General features: G+C 40.4%; 1 protein-coding gene across 2 annotated transcripts in view; it reads left to right on the plus strand.

Moving 5' to 3' along the window:
• The first annotated feature begins 8,162 nt into the window (after positions 1 to 8,162).
• LOC101539188 (rano class II histocompatibility antigen, A beta chain-like) overlaps positions 8,163 to 24,347 on the plus strand; it is a 54,844-nt gene continuing 38,659 nt past the window's right edge. Inside the window, exon 1 of one of the 2 annotated variants that reach the window (XM_055125568.1) lies at positions 8,163 to 8,211. The gene's annotated coding sequence lies outside the window, so the exon portion shown is untranslated. Of the gene's footprint in view, positions 8,212 to 9,924; positions 10,035 to 24,347 lie in introns of those variants that run through there. The other variant, XM_055125567.1, reaches the window with a different exon arrangement.

The following is a 24,347-nucleotide window of genomic DNA, read 5'->3' on the forward strand; positions in this document are numbered from 1 at the left end:
TCCGTTTCTTTGAAGAATGTCATGGGTATCCTTATAGGGATCACGTTGAATCTGTATAATGCTTTGGGGAGTATTGCCATTTTGACAATATTGATTCTCCCTATCCATGAGCAAGGTATATGTTTCCATTTCCTCATGTTCTCTTTTATTTCATGGAGTAGCGTTTTATAGTTTTCTTTGTAGAGGTCTTTTACTTCCTTGGTTAAGCTGATTCCGAGGTACTTGATTTTCTGGGGCATGATTGCTTTTTTCAGGTCCCTTTCCTCTGCCTCATTGTTTGTATATAGGAAGGCCATGGATTTTTTGGATTGATTTTGTAGCCTGCAACTTTACTATATAAGTCTATTGTTTCTAAGAGTTTCTTAGTAGAGGCTTTAGGCTTCTCTAGATATAGTATCATATCGTCTGCAAATAGTGAGAGTTTGATTTCTTCCTTTCCTTTCTGGATGCCCTTAATCTCTTTTTCTTGTCTAATAGCTATCTCAAGTGGTTCCAGTACTATATTGAAGAGGAGTGGTGAGAGTGGGCATCCTTGTCTTGTGCCTGATCTTAGAGGAAAGGCCCTTAGTTTTTCCCCGTTGAGGATAATGCTTGCCGTAGGCTTGTGATAGATAGCTTCGACTATCTTGAGGAAAGTTCATCCAAACACCATTTTGGTGAGGGTTTTCATCATGAAAGGATGTTGGATCTTGTCAAATGCTTTCTCTGCATCTATTGATATGATCATATGGTTTTTATCTTTACTTTTGTTGATATGATGGATTATGTTGATTGATTTCCGAATGTTAAACCATCCTTGCATCCCTGGGATGAATCCCACTTGGTCGTGATGTATGATCTTTTTGATGAGTTGTTGAATCCTATTTGCTAGTATTTTGTTGAGGATCTTCGCATCGGTGTTCATCAGGGATATTGATTTGTAATTTTCTTTCTTAGTGGTGTCTTTGTTTGCTTTTGGTATTAGGGACTTGTGTGCTCATAGAAACTGTTTGGGAGAGTTCCTGTTTTTTCAATTTCCTGAAAAAGTTTGAGGAAAACAGGCAACAGTTCTTCTTTAAATATTTGGAAGAATTCGCCAGTGAAACCATCTGGGCCTGGGCTTTTGTTTTTGGGGAGGGTTTTGATTACAGTTTCAATTTCCTTAACATTGATGGGTCTATTCAGGTATTCCAAGTGTTCTTTTTCAGTCTTGGGAGATTGTAGGAATCAAGGAATCCATCCATTTCTTTTATGTTCTCCTGTTTTGTGGCATATAGACTTTCGAAGTAGTCTCTAATGATCTTTTGAATCTCACTGGTTTCTGTTATGATGTCCCCCTTTTCATTTCTGATTCGATTTACTAGGGTTCTCTCTCTTTCTTTCTTTGTGAGTCTTGCTAGCGGTTTATCAATCTTATTTATATTCTCGAAGAACCAGCTCTTTGTTTCATTGATCTTTCGGATTGTCTTTTTGGTTTCTGTCCTGTCCCGCGGGACTAAGTTATTCCAGGGTCTGAAGAGGCGCTACCTGAAATAGCAAGGGCGAGAAAGAAGAGGGAGACCAAGCAAGGAACTGTTGTCAAGGTCTCGTTTATTGAAGGAAAGTTTACAGAATATATAGGCTGAGGGGCAAGGCTTTTGCGAGGGGGCCAGGGTGGATCACGCGGGGCATTCGCGGGGCATTTGCGTAAGGGGGGATCAGCAGACTGGAACATGATATGCCTGTCATCTTTGTGGGTCTCGCCCTTGGTACAGGATGTCTGTTACATAATACAATATCTTGGTGGGCACTCCCTGTCTGGGGAAATGGCTAAGTTCTCCTTTTCCCAGGGTCCCGGTCCCCCACAGGTTTCCATGTCATTAATTTCTGCTCTAATTTTTATTATTTCTTTCCTTCGATCTGGTTTGGGTTCCTTTTTCTGGTCCTTTTCTAAGGTCTTTAGTTGTGAAGTCAAGCTGTCTATGTGGGCCCTTTCTTCCCTCCTGAGGAATGCTTGGAGAGCTATAAATTTTCCCCTTAACACGGCTTTAGCTGCTTCCCAAGGTTTTGGCAGCTCGTGTCTTCATTCTCCTTTGTTTCTAAGTATTTTTTTATTTCTTCCTTGATTTCCTTCCTGACTCACTCATTGTTCAATATTGAATTGTTTTTTTTCCAGGTTTTTCATTGGATTCTCCTAGTCGGAGAGTGGTTAGCTTCTATCTTCAGTGCATCGTGGTCTGAAAAGATGGCTGATATAATTTCTATTTTTCCGATTCTGTTGAGGTATGTTCTGGGGTCCAATAAATGGTCTATTTTAGAAAATGTTCCATGTGCACTGGAAAAGAATGTGTATTCTTTCTTTTTGAGGTGTAAGGCCCTGTATAGGTCTATTAGGCCTCTCCCTTCAATTTCTTCTTTCAGAGTCAGTGTTTCCTTGTTGAGTTTTGTTCTTGTCAATCTACCTAGAGGTGATAAGGCCGTATTGAAGTCTCCGACTATTGTTTTGTTAGTGATGTCCTCTTTGAAGTCTGTTAGGAGTTGTTTTAAATGTTTAGCCGGTCGCTCATTAGGTGCATATACGTTTAAGAGTGTGATTTCTTCCTGTTGTACATATCCCTTGATAAACAGAAAATGACCTTCGCTGTCCCTTCTAATCTTTTTCAACCTGAAATCTATATTGTCGGATACTAGGATGGCCACTCCAGCTTTTTTAAGGGAGTTGTTTGCTTGCAGGATTGTTTTCCATCCTTTGACTTTGAGTCTATGTTTACTCTGTTTATTCAGGTGAGTTTCTTGCAGGCAACAGAATGTTGGGTTTAATTTCCGGATCCATTTAGCCACTCTGTGTCTCTTGACAGGTGCATTTAGGCCGTTGACATTGAGAGAGATTATTGTGATGTGGTTTTGTGTCATCTTTCTGTGGGATTTGTTGTTCTTATGGGGCTCCTCCTTGTCTTACAGTAGCCCCTTTAGACCTTCTTTCAAGTTTGGTTTTGAGTCTATGAAGTTCCTGAGCTGTTGTTTGTCCGAGAAATAGTGTATGGTTCCTTCAAGTTTGAGTGAGAGTTTAGCTGGATGAAGTATTCTTGGTGAGGCATTCATTTCGTTGAGTTTTTTCACTATGTCCCACCATTGTCTTCGGGCTTGGAAGGGTTCCTCTTACAGCTCTGCTGTAAATCTGAGGGGTGCTCCTTTGTATGTGATTTCCTTCTTTGACCTTGCTGCTTGCAGAATTGTGTCTCTATCCATAGCATCCGTCATTCTGACTATGATATGCCTTGGAGTCTTTTTATTTGGGTCTCTTTTTGCTGGTACTCTTCGGACTCCTTGTATCTGGATGCCTGCCTTCTCCAGCTCTGGTAATTTCTTAGCAATGATGTCTTTGACTGTGTTTTTTTCATTGGGGTTACTTCCCTGTGGTTCTGGTACTCCAGTGATTCTAATGTTGTTCCTCTTGAAGTCATCCCCCAGGGCTCTGATTCATTCTATAGCCATTTTGAGGTCTTTGGCCATGATTTGTTGTTGTCTATAAGCTTTCTGTAGCTCATCTTCAATGTCGCTGATTCTGTCTTCGGCTGTAGTCATTCTACTGTTGAGGGCATCTAATGAGATTTTTTAGTTCATCTACCGATTCCTTTATTTGTGTGACTTCCGTTCGTAGGTTTGAAATTTCTGCTCTCATTTCTTCCTGCATTTTCTTGGTAGACCGTTGCAGTGCTTCATTCATCTCCTCCCTTAACTTATTGGATGTCTGTTCCATGGCTGCTTGTAGTAGGTCGACTCTACTCCAGATTTTCTCTCTGAATTGTTTATCTGAGAGGTCGTAGATGTGAGTAGCCCCTGATGATGTTTCTGGAATCTTTTCTTCTCCCTCTCTTAGTGGAGGGGATTTTCGCTGCTTCTTCATCTTGTTACGGAAGTGTAGAGTCTGAGCTTTGTAGTACTTTATTCCTGTTCCCTCTTGTTGTGGGAAGGAGGGGCTCTGGTTGTGCTAAGCTTCCCTTATTCACTGATAGGTTTTATAAAGTTAGACTAAGCTAATGGGTATTTTGCATAGGTGGTTGAGATGATTAAAGTGATTTTCAAAGAAATAGACAATTCCTATTGTCCTAAGGGAAAAGATAATATCTGTGGAGATAATATCTGTGGCCCATCGGACAGGAAGCCACGCCCACTTTGAGAGCATGCCCACTGAGATACAGGCCACGCCCCAAGTATCTTCCTGACGGGATCGCAGTTTCTCGCAGGGCCGTGCAGCACAGGGAAGCGTTTCCCGGTCTGTCGTTACCTGGTCAAGACAAGTGAGATGGGGTGGCGCTGGGTTTGATTGACAGCGGCGGCATAGTGGGGGGAGGATGCAGAGGAGCTCAAGCTGGCAGAAAGCCGACTTGGGGGGCAGTTTCTCGCAGGGCCGCTCAGCGCGGGGAAGCGTTTTCTGGTCAGTCGTTACCTGGTCAAGACGCTTGAGATAAAAAAAAAAAGAGTTCTCTGAAGAAACACTTTTATTAACAATATGCCACAAATAACATACCTACTTTATTAGCCTAACTCAATCTTAGCTTCTCTTGCTTTAGGAAAAGATGCTTCTTCACTAAAACAGGAAAAGAGATGCATTAATAGTTTTATTGTGGTAGGAAGATAGGAGGGCCCTGGTCATGTATATTTCAAAAAATGTTCTTGAAACCTCAACTAACCCTAAGGCATGAATGCCTTTGACACAGAATACCCATATTAAAAGGCAGGATAGAACTGGAGTGATAGCACAGTGATAGGGCGTTTGCCTTGCACTCAGCTGACCTGGGTTCATACCTCCGCCCCTCTCTGATAACCCAGCAAGGTACCGAGAGCATCTCACCCACACGGCATAGCCTGGCAAGCTACCCGTGGCATATTCATCATGCTCAAAACAGTAACAAACAAGCCTCACAATGGAGACGTTACTGGTGCCCGCTCTAGCAAATCGATGAGCAACGGGATGACAGTGACAGTGATAGAAGCCAGAATGCACAATTCCAGGCCAGCTGAGGGATGGCTACCAAGGAGGAGAGGGATTAGGAACCTCTGGGAGGAGAGGCTCCAAACCAGGACAAAGTCCCAGGCACTATGTATCCAAATACCATTAGCTACTCCAAGCTCTCCTTCTTGGCAACCTCCATAGAAGAGGGTTGGCGTGCGGGCAGTTAGGGAAAAAATTATATAACTTGGCAGAGGAAGAGGGTTCTTGTCTATGGGCCCATATCTGCCCAAGTTGTGAACTTTCTTTAGGGTACATTTTTCCATTCGGATGAAATGGCCTGTAATCCCTGCTTAGGATGGGACTTGCACTTTCTTCACTCTGGAGAAGCCTGTGTTCTCTCTTCTTTATGTGTCTTTATCTATGTCATCTCTCCACCTGCTCCCTAAAAGCCCCGGTGGCTGCCAACTTCCAGAATGCAATAAAAAGTGCAGGTATGCGGGAGGTTCAGTGACCACAAAGTCCAGGTCTCAAGGGATAGGGGATGGGCTGGTCCTTCTCATGCCCCATCCATCCCTATGAGACCCTGGAGTGCATGCCCACAAACTACCTTAGGCTGCTACTTAAGCTTTTAATGGCCATGATCCAGAGACACACAAAAGAATCTCTGAATGAAGCAGCATGGTGCAGAGATTTTTACAGAGCCTAATTATCTGGAAGTTTGGAGTCCACATGACATCTTATGGTATTGATAACAAGAAATACAAAAGAGACTACAGAAGATATTTTCTGTCATAGAGGCAGCGGGAGGGATTGCATTGGGGGGATACTTAGGTTCTTGGTGGTAGAACATGTGCATTGATGGAGAAATGGATGATCAATATTTGTATGACTGAAACTCAAACAGGAAAGCTTTGTAACTGTATCTCATGGTGATTAAATAATAATAATAATAATAATAATAATAATAAAATAGGGCATTTGCTTGCATGTAGCTGACTTGGGTTCGATACCTCTGCCCCTCTCGGAGAGCTCTGCAAGCTACGAAGAGTATCCTGCCCACACAGCAAAGCCTGGCAAGCTACCCTTATAGTATTCATATGCCAAAAACAGTAACAAGTCTCACAATGGAGACATTACTGGTGCCCGCTTTAGCAAATTGAACAATGGGAGGGGTGCTACAATAAAATACAATTAACATCCTGAATTAAATAAGCAATGTGGAGTTCATACCCAATTCAATCAGCTTAATCAATGGCTAAATTTAAGAGCAGTACTACTACATTAAAAAAATAAGCCACCGAAAAATAATGTTCACACTCTATTAAGGGCAAAGCCACAGTCGTGCTAATTTTTCTGAATACACTCAATGAAACTTAAACTTTCATGATTCAGAATAATGTAAAAATATGCATAGAATAAATATATTTTTGCATATATCCTGGTGTTCAGGTAATATTTTACAAAACTTCGCATGAGGAATGCTGTAAAGAGACTAGAGGTTTGGAGGAAACAATCATAAAATATATTAAATGTATATATGTATGCATGTATGCAGGAATTAATATTGTGTTCGGCAAAAGAAACCATGAAAAAGAGGAAGAGCATTTCTCTACCCACAAAGAAGCCACAAGATCTTAGTCAATTGCAAAAAAATAAACAAAAACCCAAAAACTTGCCACCTCAGGACTCAGCCCAGAGAAACCTAGCCCGGTGGAGTCTGTTTGCTTTGCAAAAACTGATTTTTTCTTTTCAGAGTTACATCAAACAGCTCAGTACTGAAACCATACTTGCCTTTTCTCTCCATAGATTCTTTCCTAAGGAAGATGCAGGTCAATTGTCCAAGCAAAACACTTTATAAACATTGCCATTATTTATTTCCTTCCAAAAAAGCCAATGGGTAAAGTAATATCATTTATGTCCACTGAATAGTGCCACTACAATCATGTTACTGGTTAAAGATCCTGTGATAAAATGGTGTGAGGCCACCACAGAGAATGGCACACATCCAAAAGATCAAAAGCAACTGCTGTTGGACAGGACGTGGGGAGAGAGGGACCCTCCTTAACTGCTGGTGGGAATGCCAACTGGTCCAACCCCTTTGGAAAAAAATATGGACGCTTCTCAGAAAATTAGAAGTTGAGCTCCCATTTGATCCAGCAATACCACTGCTGGGAATATATCCTGGAGAAACAAAAAAGTATAGTCGAAATGACATCTGCACTTATATGTTCATCGCAGCACTGTTTACAATAGCCAGAATCTGGAAAAAAAACCAGTGCCTGAGAACAGATGACTGGTTAAAGAAACTTTGGTATATCTATACAATGGAATACTAAGCAGCTGTTAGAAAAGATGAAGTCATAAACTTTGCATATAAGTGGACCAACATGGAAAGTATCATTCTAAGTGAAATGAGTCAGAAAGAGAGAGACACACATAGAAAGATTGCACTCATCTGTGGAATATAAAATAACAGGGTAGGAGACTGATACCCAAGAATAGTAGTATACAATACCAGGAGGTTGACTCCATAGCTTGGAACTTAGCCTCACACGCTGGGGAAAAGTCATACCAAATGGAGAAGGGAACACCAAGTAAATTGTGAGTGGAGATCCCACGTGGTAAGGGAAATGCGTGCTGAAAGTGGACTAGTATCCGAACATGATGGCCACTCAATACCCCTATTGCAAACCACAACACCCAAGAGGAGAGAGAGAACAAATTGGAATGCTCTGCAAAAGAGGCGGGATGGGGTGGGGGGGATGGGATTGGGGGGTGGGAGGGATAATGGGTTCATTGGTGGTGGAGAATGGACACTGGTGGAGGGATGGTGTCCTGAACACTGCATGAGGGAAAAACAAGCTCGAAATGTTTGAATCTGTAACTGTACCCTCACTGTGACTCATTAATTAAAAAAGAAAAAAAAATGGTGTGAGGGATAGTTGAGTTATGCAGTGAGAGAAAGTCTATGACCAGAGTCTATGATAAGAAAAGCATGCTGTAAAGCATGTCTGCCTAGAGACAAATGACGTGCTTTGACTCCATTGCTGATTGGTTCTTTAGCTAAGTATCCTCCAATCCTATAGTGCTTGAAAGCCGTCATAGGTTTTTTGATTCTTTGAAATGGGTACATTTTCACTAGGTGTGAGCTGTGTTGACTAAAATGTTTTTCTTTTATTCTCAGATTGTGTGTTGGAAGATGGCTCTGTGTATACCTAGAGGCCTGGGAATAGCAGCTGTGATGGTGATTCTAGTGGTGTGGAGCACTCTGGTGGCTGAGGGCAGAGACACTCCAAGTAAGTGCAGACCCCATAGTCACTGCCTTGGGGGAAAGGCAATGAAGGACCTTTGGGTTTGGGGGGGTGGAAATCTTTGATCTTAGGATGCAATCTTTCTTCACAAATTTCCTCTTTGGAAAAAAAGAACTTTTACATTTTTATTATAATGGCAAGGTGAGGACAATCCTCTTTTCACAGAATTGAATCTGGGGCTGTTCATCAGAAGAGACACAACCACTTGGGAATGTTCAATGTCAACAAATACAGGATGAGTTTTTTTTTTAATTAATGATTTCTCTGGAGAACACACTGTAGGATGTGTGATTTCAGAATCCCTCAATACCTTGCTTGGACTAAACGCTGTGGGATTTTAGGTTTGGGAAATACAAGGTTGCAGTAGTCACAGGTGCTGAGGATAGGGGCTATGCATTTCTGATTGGAGGGCAGGGCCCATGGAGGCAAACTCAAGTTATCTAAGTGTACTTGACCCCAATGGGATTTTGAAGGCTTTGGGATTTTGTGATCAAACAGGGAATTGAGTGGGATCCAGAGATGTGAATTGACAATGGACTTGGAAAAAGTGAATCAAAGAAGGAAAGTTATACATGCTGAGAAACCATTTTAGACAGCATTAGTATCTTGATATAAATTAGCTTTCAATTTTTCTAACTCTCCATATGTAGCTCTGACATTTTTTATACAATTACGCTTATGGTGAGTTTATTGGAATTAACCTACACAAGCTGGAAATTAGCATAGTTTAATCAGAATCCAACTGATCTATCAGAAACCTTGTGTCTATTTTGTTTATTTTAAGTCTTTTTGGGTACACCGGGCAATGCACAGGGGTTACTCCTGGCTCTGCACTCAGGAATTACTCCTGGCAGTGCTCAGGGACCATATGTGATGCTGGGAATCGAACCCCGTTCAGCAGGTGCAAGGCAAACGCCCTTCCCCCTGTGCTACCGCTCCAGCCTCTCTTGTGTTCTCTAAAAGAAAATAATCCTTCACAAGACTCTGGTAGGTAGTTCAACTCTTTCTACTGTGACAGAAATCTCTAGACCTCTGGCTGAGGAGAGAGAGATGCGAAGGGAGGCCCCTTGCCAGGAACAAAGGCAACATCCTTGCCAGGAAAGGGAAAGAATTAATTTTTGACATTTCAGGTCATTCCCTTGAACTGTCGCACTCAGTTGGATTCTTGTGTCTCAGGTTCTTGGTATCCTAGGGGGAAACGAATTTTCTGTCGAGTTCCCTTTCTCTAACTCCAGGGGCCCAGACTGTCCGTGCTTCACCCTCCTTACTGAACTCGGGGGTCCCAGGACTGTCCCCAGACCAGCTTTCCCCAAACCCCATCCGAAGACAGCCCAGAATAATTTCGGGCAGGCCTGGAGTCTGAGAAAGAGGCATCGGGGCCGGGGGTCTGAGGGTGTCGGAACAGGTTCTGGTCCAGGCGGGCTTTCGGGCTTGGGCTGGGTTCAGGGGTTCGGATCCCATCCGCCTACCTGCGGCCCGGAATGGCCCGCCCGGCCTGTGGGTCCCTGCCCGGGCGTGACGCATGGTGATTCCCGCAGGGACTGTCGGTGGTCCAGTTTAAGGGCCTGTGTTTCTACACCAACGGGACGCAGCGGTGCGGGTAATGGCCAGGTACATCACCAACCGCGAGGAGTACGCGCGCTTTGACAGCAACGTGGGGAAGTTCGTGGCGGTGACCGAGCACGGGGAGCTCCACGCCAAGAACTGGAAGTCACAGGAGGACTTACGGGAGCGGAGGCGGGCCGAGGTGGACAGGGTGTGCAGACACAACTATGAAATAGTCCTCCCCACGGCCTTGAGCCAGCGAGGTGAGCGCAGGGCGCTGGCGCGAGTCTTGGCCCGGGACTCGGGCGGGGGGCGCACCGGATCCTGCATGGAACCAGAGGGGGACTGGCAGGAGCGTGTCCGCGGGGAGAGGTGAGGCCCGAGAGCCTTAGAGGACTTGCTCCTGCAGCCAGGAACCTTCCAGCAGGGCATCCTGGAGCTGCCCCGTGTGACGCTGCTCTTGGTCCAGAAACAGTTTTAATGATGAGGCCAATTCCTCACCGAGTCTTGAAACCCTCAGTACATAAAGTCATTAGTTCTTTCCGCCATCAAAGGTGGAAACAAATTCATCCAAAGCCAGTTCTTACCGAAAACCGCAGTATGGTCTGTTCTTAAAAACAGGATTTTATCTTTGAGGTGCTGTTACAGCAAGCGCACCACCAGAGCCCTCTGTGCCCACCGGTATCCACCAGTGTCTCAAAGTTCCCTCCCCTGTCCCTCCTCTGAGAGTATTTTCTTTCCTATATTTCAATGTTAATGGGTAAAAAATAATACTCTCTCAGGAATCTTAAAATGAATAGATTAATACTTGTTTTCAATGCAAGTTCACCTAATTTTTAGCAGAGTTTTCCCTCCTTTGCTTTCTTTTGACTACATCCTAATGTTACACAGTACTTAAATATTTGTTTCTATAACATTGCATAAGTTAATATTTTTCTCACAAATGGTTGCCTATCTTTTTACACCAAATCTATTAGAAATGTTTTAGAAATTCATATACCTGACTACAATTCTAGTGGACAAGGAAGCAGAATCAAAATTAAAGTGAAAGGCTTAATTTAAAATTATGCCATTCTGTTGGGGTGCTGAGATCACCAACTGCCTCTAGAAGTCTAAGTCCTACTTATTTCCAGGCTCACATCATGTTCTCAGTCACCAAATCAACCTCTGCAAAAATGTCAAAATAGAGTTTTACTGAAAACATTCATGATGATGTCTGACTGCAAGATAAGCAAGTATGTTTTTTTAGATTGAATTACCATGAGATACAAAGCTGCTCATGATGAGCCAGTTTTAGTCATCAAATCTTCCAACACCCATCCCTCTATCAGTGTACATTTCACACCACCAATATCCCCTGTTTGTCTCCTGCCTCACCCCCACCCCCATCTAGTTTCTAATGACAGGCACTTCTCTCTCTCTGTCTCTCTCTCTCTCTCTCTGTGTGTCTCTTTGTCCCTCTGTCTCTGTCTCTCTGTCTCTGTTTCTGTCTCTGTCTCTGTCTCTGTGTCTGTCTGTCTGTCTGTCTGTCTGTCTGTCTCTCTCTCTCTCCCCCTCTCCCCACCTTTGGGCATTATGATTTGGAATACAGATACTGAGAGGTTATCATCTCTGTTCCTTTACCTATTTTCAGCACGCAGTTCTAATCCAGATTGATCATTTCCAACTATCTTTGTCATAGTGGTCCCTTCTCTATACCAACTCCCTTTTCCCTCAGCACTTGAGGCCGACTTCCAAACAATTCCCCTGGCCCTTGTTTCTGCTGACCCTGGGTATTAGTCTCATAGCCTGTTTTTCTTTTATCATATCCCACAAATATATTCAATCATTCAATGTCTGTCCCTGTCGTGACTCATTTCACTGAACATGATACTCTCCGTTTGCACCCATTTATAAGCGAGTTTCATAACTTCATTTTTCCAAACATCTGCATAGTATTACATTGTTTCAATGTACTATAGTTTCTTTAATCATTTATCTGTTCTAGGAACTGGGACACTCAGTTGTTCCCAGATTGTGGCTACTGTGAACAGTGCTTTAATGAATATAGTCATGCAGATGTGCTTTTGGCCTCCTGGGGTATATTCCTACTAGTGTTGCTGGACAATCTGGAAGTTCAATTTCTAGCTTTCTGAGGTATGTCCATGTTGTTTTCCAAAAGACAGAACCAGTTGACATTCCCACCAAGAATGAAGGAGACTCCCTTTCTCCCCACATTCACGCCAGCACAGGTTGCTCTTGTTCATTTAATATGTGCTAGTCTGTCTGGTGTGACATGATATCTCATTGCTTTGATTTGCATCTCCCTGATGATTAGTGATGTAGGGACTTTTTTTCATGTGTCTTTTGGTCTTTTGAGTTTATTGAGGAAGTTGCTGTTCATTTTTTCTTCCCATTTTTGATGGTGTTGAATGTTTTTTTCTTGTAAAGTTCTACCAGTGCCTTACATATCTCGGAAATTAACCTTTCATCGGATGGATAATGGGTAAATAATTGTTCCCAATCTGTTAACTATCTTTGTATCTTAGTCAAAGTTTCTTTTGAGGTACAGAAGTTTCTTAGTTGAATGTAGTCCCATTTGTTTATCTTTGCTTCCATTTGCTTGGTCAGTGCTGTTTCATCCTTGAAGATTCCTCTAGCATCAATATCTTAGAGATTTTTGCCCATATTTCCCTTTAGGTGTATTATGAGTTCAGGTCTGATAATGAGGTCCTCAATCCATTTTGATCTGAATTTTGTGCCTGGCCTTAGAAATCGGTCTGAGTTCACTGTTTTTCCTTTTTTTTTTCTTTTTGCTTATAGTTGCCCAGTTTTCCCAGTACCCCTTGTTAAGGAGGCTTTCCTTGCTCTACGTCATATTTCTTGCTGCTATATCAAAGATTAGGTGATTATATAATTAAGGATCTGTGATAGGATATTCAACTCTGTTCTATTGGTCTGCAGGTCTGTTACATCTGCTTTGTAGTATAGTTTGATGTTGGGGAAGGTGATGCCTCCCATTTTTTATTCCCGAAGGATTGCTTTTGCTTTTTGTGAGGTTTATGTTCCGTATGAAAAATAAGTAATTCTTTATAAAAATAAAAATAAGAAATCTTAAGAGTTCATCGGTAATCAGCTATTTAATTAAACACATATGATGTTATGAGAATAAGTGATATAAAATGAGAGAACATAAGATATTTCAAATAAATAAAACATATATGAAATATTTTCCTTATTATTACAGAAAGGAATAAGAAATATAATAAAATGGATATATGGACAAATAATAAGACAGTAAAATGGAAGGCGTGTGGCATTACCAAAAGTAGTAATATGAGAAGGTAGAGTGGAAGAAATATGATATTTTTTCAGCATTTTTAGTTTTAAGATTCTCTTTTTGTCCTTAAAAATTGTAAGCTTTCTGGTATTTTTAAAATTTTTTTCAAGATGTCTAGCTATTTGCTATATTTTATTTATTTTTATTGAATATCCATGAGCTACAGTTACAAAGCTTTCATGTTTGAGTTTCAGTCATACAATGACTGAATACCCATCCCTGAATCAGTATACATTTCCCACAACCAATGTCCCCAGTATTTTCCCTCACCCCCACATCCCCACACTTCCCCTGCCTCTATAGCAGATTATTTCCCTCTGACTCTCTCTATCCTTATGGTTTGGAATACAGATACTGGGAGGCTTTCATATGTGGTCCTTTATCAACTTTCACCTGGTGATACGCAGAGGTTACTAATGGCTCTGTGCTCAGGAATGAGTCCTGGTGGAGTTTGGGGTGCCATATGGGATGCGGGGATGAAACCCTTGTTTGGCACATGCTAGGCAAATACCTACCTGTTGCACTATCGATTCAGCCCCCCCAAAGTATAAACTTTTGAAATTGCTTTATTGTTTCTGTTTCCAGATTGTGACTCCTATAACTGGTTTCTGAGTTCCCAGTGCTTATCAAATTTCTTTTAGTTGATTAGTTAATAAATACACAAGCAAATGAAAACATGTGTGTTGTTGCAGTAAGGTTTGGTTAGACAGTCTGAGGCATTAAGATATGCACTCGAAAGAAATACTTTATGGAGGATTGTTGGATATCATTGGTTTGTCCTGCTCCCCTTGCCTCTAGGAGCTTAGGTTTATCAGTCACACCCATCAAAGTGCTCCCGAGTCACTCCCATTCCTTTGTTTATCTGTAACCACCTCTACCAGTTTATCTGCTCTTCCTCTAATCAAACTCTGTTAATTTGTAAGGTCAGACCTTGCTAGGACAGTGATCTTGTATTGTAAGTTAATATTGTCTTTCTCCTCTCTTATGTCTTTTGAATAGTTTACCTTAAAACAATATCCTTTTTGTGTGGACAAAGAAAGACATTTATTAATATGCTTTGGTAACATGGGATTTAATTGGCTTCAAATATTATTCATTTCCGGGCATCTGCTTTCTTGACTTAAGCCTCTGCTGGCATTACTTCCTAGCATCCTCAAAAGCAGGGTCCCAATGGGGGACGAGACGGACCCAGGGCAAGCGGTGAGTTGTGTGCTACCCTGGCATCGAGATGGCCTGGCCAAAGTGCCTAATGCTTAACTATATGTTAAGAGCTTGGTCTTGGGCTTGTCATGTCATGATCCAAAAGCAAGGATGAGACTAGGGCCCTGGTAGGGCTAGGAAAGACTAATCTGGCCTGAGTGCTGTAGGCTGTAGTCTGAGATCAAGGTGACCCCCGGAGAGCAATTCTATAAGCTTAATGCGTCTCTTGCTATGTCCTTACAAAATGATTTATAATATGAATACTTATACTTTAGTCGGACAAAGAGAGGAGAAACACACCCATGGAATTCCGCTCTTGGGCAGATGTCCAGCTGAGAGAGATTCTGTCCTAGTGAAAGCATCTTCTAAGGGATAGAACTTAACCCCTTATGGATTGTAACCACACCAATGGGTAAGCCCTGGCCTGTGGCATCCAGCATCCAGAGAGGATGTAGGAGATTTAAGGTAGCTGTGTGAGGGGGCTGGGGCAAGTCGAGTGGAAGCAGAGAAGGAGAATGAAGTAGGATGGGGGAGGAAGAAGAGAAGGAGAATCAGAGGAGAATGGAGAAAGCAGTTTGGAATAAACTGCGGTGAGACCAACCATCTTGGTTCCATCCCTTCCCTCGCCCGCGCCTTTCTTTTCATTTTTGTGTTTTACACAGAGGATCACAAAACTGTCTCTGGTGTTGTGCTGTGCTGTTGAGCTGCCTCTTCAGCTCTTTTTTATTAACTAGCTTGATGTTCTAACCAATGATATTCAGCCACATAGGCAGAATATGCAAATTAACTTAGTCAACAGAAGCAGTATCAAAGTCAGTTACTTTGATAGAGGAAGCATAGTCAGTTAAAGTAACAATACAGAAAAACAATTTTAACGTCCAAGCCTAACTAGGCCTGAGATTGTGAGATGTTTTACACCAACATTTCTCCCTTTTTTGTTTAAAATGACCAATAAAAAACAACACAAACATTCTCACAAATCTTTCCAGCAATACCTCAATGCTGTTTTAAGAAAATCTAACCTTATTCTACAGAAATTGTTTTTCATTTTACAATACAGAGTTTACATATACAGAGTTTGCACACATTAAGTAATATTTCAGTTCCAGTCCTGGTTCAGAGACATTTGTCCATGAAGACCAATTAGTCTCTAAACAAAAGCAACACTTTCATTCCATTTCTGGATGAACTTCACACTCCAGGTTTTTCTAGTCAGTAACTGCTGAAGCACTCCTGTCATCAGATTCTTCTCTCCTGGACAAAGAAGAACCATCAGCATCCATAAGTAAAAATAGAAACTTCCTCTGTTTCTATATACAATTATTTTAATTCTCTTTTTAACAACTCAATATAATACAGATATAAACAAAAATGACAATATAAATATTTAGAGATAAAAATGTACTAACATAACAAAAACTTGTACCATTTTTACAAAGCATGAGGAAAACATCTTTTTAATTTTAATAGTTCTTATACCTTAGATATTTTATTTTATTTTTTTTTTTTTTTTGCTTTTTTGGGTCACACCTGGCGATGCACAGAGGTTACTCCTGGCTCTGCACTCAGGAATTATTCCTGGCGGTGCTCAGGGGACCATATGGGATGCTGGGAATCGAACCTGGGTCAGCTGCATGCAAGGCAAATGCCCTACCCATTATGCTATCACTCCAGCCCCTACCTTAGATATTTTAAATCATGAATCTTTTATACCAATCTTTAACATTTTTTTCTTGGTTTCATGCTCTAATTTTACAATTCTTAATAAGCTCCAAAAAAACCCCAAACTTTTAAAAATTTTTGAAGTACATATTACTAACCTTTTTGATGGGGCTGCTTTGCCCAGTTACAAGGATTTCCACTTCTGATTTCAATCTGACTTCAACATTTCAAGCACTCAACATAGACAGACATAAAGAAACACAACAAAAATCACAAGTACATGTGCATTCATACATACCTGATTGATTGATCTGACCCTTCAAGAACCAGGGAAGAAAAACTGATGGACAGAGAAAGGAAGGGCAGTCCCCAGGGTAAAACTTCCCTGTCGGCCAATTGGGATTATCCCCCATTTCTCAGTCTAACTAGCTTGTCTCCTGCTTGTTAAAATTGGGTCAAAAGAGAAGCACTTCTGTTTTTACAAAGCCGGTAAAAATTTATGAAAAAAGAATCCATACTGCAGTTTTTTCATTTGCTATCCCTTATTCACTGAGAGTGAGTTGTTTTTTTTTTTTTTTTTTGTAGGACACCAAAAAGGGTTTCTGTTTGCTGAAATAAAAGCAAAACCCCGTCCCCACCTTTCCACTTGACCTGGCATCCAACTCCCAGAGACTGGGTCCCTGTAAAGGACCTTATGTCTTGGATCAATTATATATAAATCATTTTTAATTCTATTAGAACTTATTTCTTCTGAGTTATCCTGAATTTCCCAATGTTTTTTCACCCATGTCTTTCATCAGAGTAATTCAAAAAATTCAAAATGAACAGTGCTCTGGATATGTGCTGTCTAGAAGGATCCGTATATATTCCCCCTTTTTGTCTTAGTAACATCTTTCAGCGAACTATTTGCTCATTCAATAATGGCTTGTCCTGTCCTGTTATACGGAATTCCTGTAATATGATTGATACCATAAGCAGAGAAAAATCATGCATTTTTGCAGAGGTATAGGCAAGTGCATTATCAGTTTTCATTGCCTTAGGAACACCCATAACAGCAAATGCTTCTAACAGATGAGTCATCACAGCTCCTGTTTTTTCTGGAGATAATGCAGAAGCCCATGGAAAATGTGAATAGGTATCAATTGATTGATGAACATATTTTTGTTTACCAAAAGCTGGGACAATAGTTACATCCATTTGCCAAATTTCATTTTTCTTTATACCTTGCGGATTAGCTCCCAAAGGCATATGAGGCATATTGTTTGCTTGACAAGTAGGACATTGCCTAATAATGTCTTTAGCTTGCCTCCAAGTAAGGGCATATTTGATTTTCAATGCATGAGCATTTTGATGATGTAAGGCATGAGATTTTTTTTGCATTTATTACTAAAGCAAGCAATTTAACAGCTCGATCATTGCCTTGAACTAATGGACCAGGAAGACCCGTATGAGCTCGCATATGAACAATGTATAAAGGATGTTTACTGTCTCTCAAAACTTGCTGCAAATTTTTAAATAAACAAGCTCAGAGTCACTCAAAGGCAAAGCAACAGTAAATATATGATTGACAATCCAAGCTGCATACTGAGAGTCTGTTACAATATTTATTGGTTTAGAATCATTTTGTAGAAGAGAAATAATTGCAAACAATTCATTGTTCTGAACTGATTTATATAGAATTTGTAAAACCTTGTCATTTTTCATATCAGTATAAGCAGCCTTTCCTTCCTTTTTTTTTTATCGAGGCTGAAGGCAAGGTTTATTCTCAAGCAAGCAGTTTTTATATTCTTTACATACCTTGGCCCAGGCACGTAGCCAAGTCAAAAGATGTTCTCATGAGTTAGACATATTTTGTGTTTGTCTCAAGATGTTCTCATTAAAAATACCAAGTCAGATTATTCCCAAGGTTACTTAGAGCACGAGGAGTATGTACGTGCAGGATGTGTCCTGCTTATCTTGCTGGTAGGTTTTACCTTCAAGGCCCCTCTTTCAAGAGGCCCTCTGCACAGGACTCTCCCAAGCCCCCAGTGCAGGTCATACAAAGTTCATTGTCCCACGCTGGTCTCTAGTCTCTAGTCTATGTGCTCCAAGCAATCCCACTACAACTATTAACAAAGCAATTCATTTAGTTAGTTCGATCTGTCAAATGAGATTCGATGAGCCAGAAGAGAATGAAGGTACAAAACCTCAATAAAATAAATACAACATCAATAATAGTCTGTTCAGTTAGATTCATATGTGCATTCATATGTGCAAGAACAATGCAGAGCTTCGGAGAAAGGCAAATGCTTAGGAAATTCATAGCTTTATGATCAGTTTTGTAAGAAGCATTGAAGGAGCTTCTTGAAAAGTTATGACTGTCTCCTCAGGTCTTGGCACCGAGTATGGTGTTCACTCATGGTACTTATTTTTCCTCTCTACTAATCTAAGGAAGGGCTATTTAGTCTTATCCTGCTACAGGTTTTATACATTCATATTAATGAATTAACATTTTCTATCAAATGCTATCTATATGATCAAGTTAGTTTTTACTGTCACAGATGATTTATTATTTCAATCCATTACTAATGCAGACACTTAAGGACTATATATGACCTAATATCTATCATTTCAAGTCAATATTTTCTCTCAGGATAAAACACTCATATATTTTTTTTTACCATTTCAATCACATTTTATTATTATAATTTTATTGTAACTTTCACATATGAGCAGGAAAACTAACACTCTGTTGCTAGGAATTTCTTTTTCTTTGTTAGTCTAAGAGAAAAATTAAAAATTTTAATTGTTACTACAATTTATGTGGATGTTAGAGTTAATGTACAATAATAATGATATAGGAATAATTGTCACTCAACATAAAATATCATCTAAGTTAATATAGAAAATAACTAGTTACCAAAAGAAGATGGCAAAAGAACAGACCTTCCCCTATGCAATTTTAATTCTCTAAGCCTAGTTAGTAAAATGTAAAACACCTAAGAAATAAAACTTTTGTGCTCATAAATTAGTAGAGATCCAAAATACAATATTTGAAATGTTAATGATATAAAATAAATCTTAAAATATGCAATCAGTACCGTCAAATGTGCACATTCTCTGGAGAAAATAATTAAGTTTTTTTAATAATAAATTTGTTTATTTTTAATTAATGAATCACCATGAGGGTACAGTTATGGATTTATACACATCTGTGCTTATGCTTCCCCCATACAAAGTTCGGGAACCCATCCCTTCACCAGTGCCCATACTCCACCACCAGTAAACCCAGCAACCCTCCCATCCTCCCCAATCCCATCTCCCCCCACCCCACCCTGTCACTGTGGCAGGGCATTCCCTTCTGTTCTCTCACTCTAATTAGCTGTTGTGGTTTGCAATAAAGGTGTTGAGTGGCCACTGTGCTCAGTCTCTAGCCCTCATTCAGCCCGCAACTCCCTTCTCCCACATGGCCTTCAACTACATTATAGTTGGTGATCCCTTCTCTGAGTTGCCCTTTCCCCAGAATGTGAGGCCAGCCTCCTAGCCATGGAGTCAACCTCCTGGTAGTTGTTTCTACAATTCTTGGGTGTTAGTTTCCCACTCTGTTATTCTATATGTCATAGATGAGTGCAATCTTTCTATGTCTGTCACTCTCTTTCTGACTCATTTCACTTAGCATGAAACTTTTCATGCCGATCCACTTAAATAAAAAATTTGTGACCTCCTTTTTTCTAACAACTGCATAGTATTCCATTGTATAGATGTACCAAAGTTTCCTCAACCAGTCATCCGTTCTAGGACATTCGGGTTTTTTCCAGATTCTGGCTATTGTAAACAGTGCTGCGATGAACATGTAAGGGCAGATGTCATTTCGACTATACTTTTTTGCCTCTCTGGGATATATTCCCAGTAGTGGTATTGCTGGGTCAAATGGGAGCTCAATTTCTAATTTTTTGAGAGTCGTCCATATTGTTTTCCAGAAGGGCTGAACCAGTCGGCATTCCCACCAGCAGTGTAGAAGGGTCCCTTTCTCCCCACATCCTCTCCAACAGCGGTTGCTTTTGTTCTTTTGGATGTGTGCTAGTCTCTGTGGTGTGAGGTGGTATCTTGTGGTTGTTTTGATCTGCATCTCTCTGATGATTAGTGATGTAGAGCACTTTTTCATGTGCCTTTTGGTCATTCCTATTTCTTCTTTGGTAAAGTTTCTGTTCATTTCTTCGCCCCATTTTTTGATGGGGTTGGATGTTTTCTTCTTGTAGAGTTCAACCAGTGCTTTATATACCATTGATATCAACCCCTTATCTGATGGGTATTGTGTAAATATCCTTTCCCATTCTGTGGATAGTCTTTGGATTCTGGTCACTGTATCTTTTGCAGTGCAGAAGCTTTTTAGTTTAATGTAGTCCCATTTGTTGATCTCTGTTTTTATTAGATTGCTTAGTTCTGTGTCATCTTTGAAGATAACTTTATCTTCAATATCATGGAGGGTTTTGCCGACCTTGTCTTCAATGTACCTTATGGTTTGTGGTCTAATGTTGAGGTCTTTAATCCATTTTGATCTGACTTTTGTGCATGGTGTCAGGTCAAGGTCTACGCCCATTTTTTTGCATGTGGTTGTCCAGTTGTGTCAGCACCATTTGCTAAAGAGGCTTTCCTTGCTCCACTTCACATCTCTTGCTCCCTTATCAAAGATTAGATGATCATACATTTGGGGTTGTGTGTAAGGGTATTCCACCCTGTTCCATTGGTCTATGGCTCTGCCTTTGTTCCAGTACCATGCTGTTTTAATTGTTACTGCTTTGTAGTAAAGATTGAGGTTGGGTTTAATTTCTGGATCCATTTTGCCACTCTGTGCCTCTTTATGGGTGCATTTAGGCCGTTGACATTCAGAGAGATTATTGTGATAGGATTTTGTGTCATATTTCTGTGGTATTTGTTGTTTTTATGTGCAGCCTTTCCTTCTTTACTAGCATCTGTGAAGAATGTAACAGCAGATTCAGTAGGTTCAGGTTTTATAATATTAGGCCAAATCCAATTGGTAAATTTAAGAAATTGAGATATCTTTTGCTTTGGAAAGCTATTATGAATTTTGCCCAGATAATTAGTGCAGCAATTTGCCAATCTTCATCAATTTCCCATAGCGTTTGAATTTGCTCACTAGTCAATGGTACAATAATTTCTGTATGATTGCTCCTTATTAATTGTCTAGTTCTTCTTCTTCCTTTGAAAATTATTTGCAATATTTTATTTATATAGGTAACCAATGTTTTACTAGACTTGTTACGTAAAAAACTCCATTCCACAATATTAGTTCCTTGTACCAAAATCCCAGTAGGAGAATGTGAAGTACTCAACACTATAAGATTTAAACTTTCTGGAGTCAATTCTATCCAGCTGAGCCTTATTAACAATATCCTCAATTATTTCTAATTCGTTTTCAGCTGCTGGGCTAAGTTGCCTTGGAGTATTTAAAGAGGGATCACCTTCCAATGTTTGAAACAAATTTTGTAGGGCATAGGTTGGAATACCCAAGGAAGTCAATTTGTATTTCCTAATCGTTTTTGAAAGTCATTGAAAGTGTTTAATTTATCTCTCCGAATTTGGACCTTTTCAGGTGTAATTTTACTCTCCCATATTATTTGTCCCAAAAATTGCCAAAGAACCTGACGTTGAATTTTGTCCTGTGCAATTTTTAAACCCTATGACTCTAGTTCACAAATTATAGCTTCACAAACTTTCTGCAAATTTATTTGAGGTGGAGTAGTGATTAGAATATCATCCATATAGTGAATAATTTTGACGTCAGGATACTGTGCCCTAATTATATCCAATGGTTGATTAACAAAATATTGACACATCGTGGGACTATTAATCATCCCTTGAGGCAAAACAGTCCAGTGATATCTTTTAGCAGGAATTTCACTATTTAAGGAAGGCACAGTAAAGGCAAATTTTTCTCTATCATCTTCTCTCAAAGGGATGATATAGAAACAATCCTTTAGATCAATTATAATAATATTCCATTGTTTTGGAATAATGGCCAAATTAGGTAGGCCCATTTGCAAAGAGCCCATTGGTTCTATGCAGTCATTAACTTAGATCACTTAACATTCACCATTTATCAGTGCTCTTCTTGATAACAAATACTGGTGAATTCCAGGCACTAGAGCTGAAAAAAGTATATCCCAATTCAAACTGTTCTGTAACTAATTAATTTAAAGCCTTAAGTTTTTCTTTTGTTAAGGGCCACTGCTCAACCCAAACAGGCTGAACCTTTTTCCAGACTCTTGGAGAGCTGTTCTTTGAGCAGCAGCCCAAATTAAAAAGGTGATTGCTGAGGCACCTCTTTTTCTTTAATGTGTTTCACACCAAGTTTTTGCAACAAATCTCCTCCCCATAGGGTAATAGCTATTTGAGTAATATATGGCTGGATGACTGCTGTGTCTCCATCAGGATCACTACAATGAAGAGGTTGCACACTCTTTGAACATGTGACCACACTCATACCAGAAAAAGTAACGTACACACAATGCTTTTGACAAACCATAGGCCAATGATGAGAAGCGACAACAGTAACATCAGCACCTGAATCTAATATACCCTCCAGTTTTGTTCCATCCTCAAAGGTCATAACCAAAGTAGGCTTATCATCAGTAATCTTTTTTGCCCAAAATATTTCTGCATTAGTGCTTCCAAAATCACCTTTTCTTTTCATGCCTGTATTTTTTCCTAGTATGCATGGAAGGAAAAGAAGTTGAGCAATACGTTCCCCTTTAAATATTCAAATATCTGCTTGAACAGTGATTATAATTGAGATTTCATTCACAAAATCACTGTCAATGAGTCCCACTTTTATGTTCACACTTCGCAAAGTCATACTACTTCTCCCAAGGATCAATCTTGCTGTTCCTTTTGGAAGGGGGCCATAAACATTAGTTGGCATTTTATAAATTTTATTAGGAGTCAAAAACATATCCTCTAAAACTGAAATATTGGCAGCTACACTTCCTTCTGTTGCTCTCATAAGGTCAGTATAAGACAGTTTTTTGTCAATGCTCTTGGGTTTATTGATTATTGTCATGGTAGGGGATGAAAAGCTCTTTAATTAAATTTGAGGTTTTATTGACAATTTCCCGTACTGTTGAAGGGGCCCCGGATTGGGCCCCGACTCCCGTTTCCCAATGGCTCATTAGCTTTTCTAATTTTTTCTCTTTTGTAATGGCATTTTTAGCCCAATGTTTCCCCTTGCCACATTGTCTACAGACGCCTGGTTCTTTCCCCACCCCAGACTTAATACTAGTACAATCCTGTCTGAGATATCCCAAAGTTCCACAGCCATAACATTTTACCTGGTTTACTCTTTTAAATGCAGTGGCTATTATTTGTGCCTGATGGGTTGTTGTTCCCACTTCCCTACATACTTTAATAAAATCATCCAGGGAGGCCCAGATGTGATCCGGAGCTGCTAAGCGAGAAACAGACTGTCCGCTCCTAAAGACTTTGATCCTGAGGTCTCCTAACCCATTTTGGCACCAGAGCGGCTTCTTGCAGCCATGCAATTTGACTGTGAACTGAGCTACAACCTCGTGCTGACCTGGGAGGGATTTTCCCTCTCTGCCCTGTTTTTCTGAGCGAAAATGGCAGTGGCGGCAGCATCCATGTGGCGAGAGCCACCCTCTTAGACCCCCTCAACCTGGAGGTAGCACTTTCTTTAGTGACGTAGCCTGTAGGTGGTCCTGGGAGGTGGGGCGTTACCCGCACACCTTCTTCCCAGATATGATCCGGAGCTGCGGCGTGAGAAACAGACCCTCCGCTCCTAAAGACTTTGATCCTGAGGTTTCATAACACATTTTGGCACCAGAGCGGCTTCTTGCTCTGGTTTTAGAAACCCAAAACCGTGCGGCCATGAGACTCAGAGTCTTCACTCTCAGCAATGAAGAGAAATTATTAGATGATGCCTTTTCAGCAGGCCTGATTGTTGGGGAAAATTTCCAAACAATAATAGTGAGTTCTGTATGGAAATATGGAATATACTCAAAGTATAGAGAGAATAAAGGGAATATCATTAGCTACTTAGGTGGGGGGTGGGGTGGGAGGGAGGTGTATTGGGGTTCTTGGTGGTGGAGCATGTGCACTGGTGAAGGGATGGGGGTTTAATCAGTATATAACTGTGACTTAAACCTGAAAGCTTTGTTATTTTTTTTTCACAGTGATTCAATAAAATAAAAACTTTAAAAAATAAAAATAAATAAATAAATAAAATCATCCAGGGAGTTTTTTCCCATTAGCTTAGCAGTTTGAATTGCTTTTTGGCAGTCTGCTGTAGCATTTTCCACCGCTAAAGTTAGCATAAGCATTTCACGAAGGCCTTCATCAGGTATAGCCTCTTCAAGAGAGTCTTGGAGTCTGGCAATAA

The sequence above is a fragment of the Sorex araneus genome, chromosome 2 (assembly GCF_027595985.1).
Source record: "Sorex araneus isolate mSorAra2 chromosome 2, mSorAra2.pri, whole genome shotgun sequence".
NCBI classification, from domain to species: Eukaryota; Metazoa; Chordata; class Mammalia; order Eulipotyphla; family Soricidae; genus Sorex; species Sorex araneus.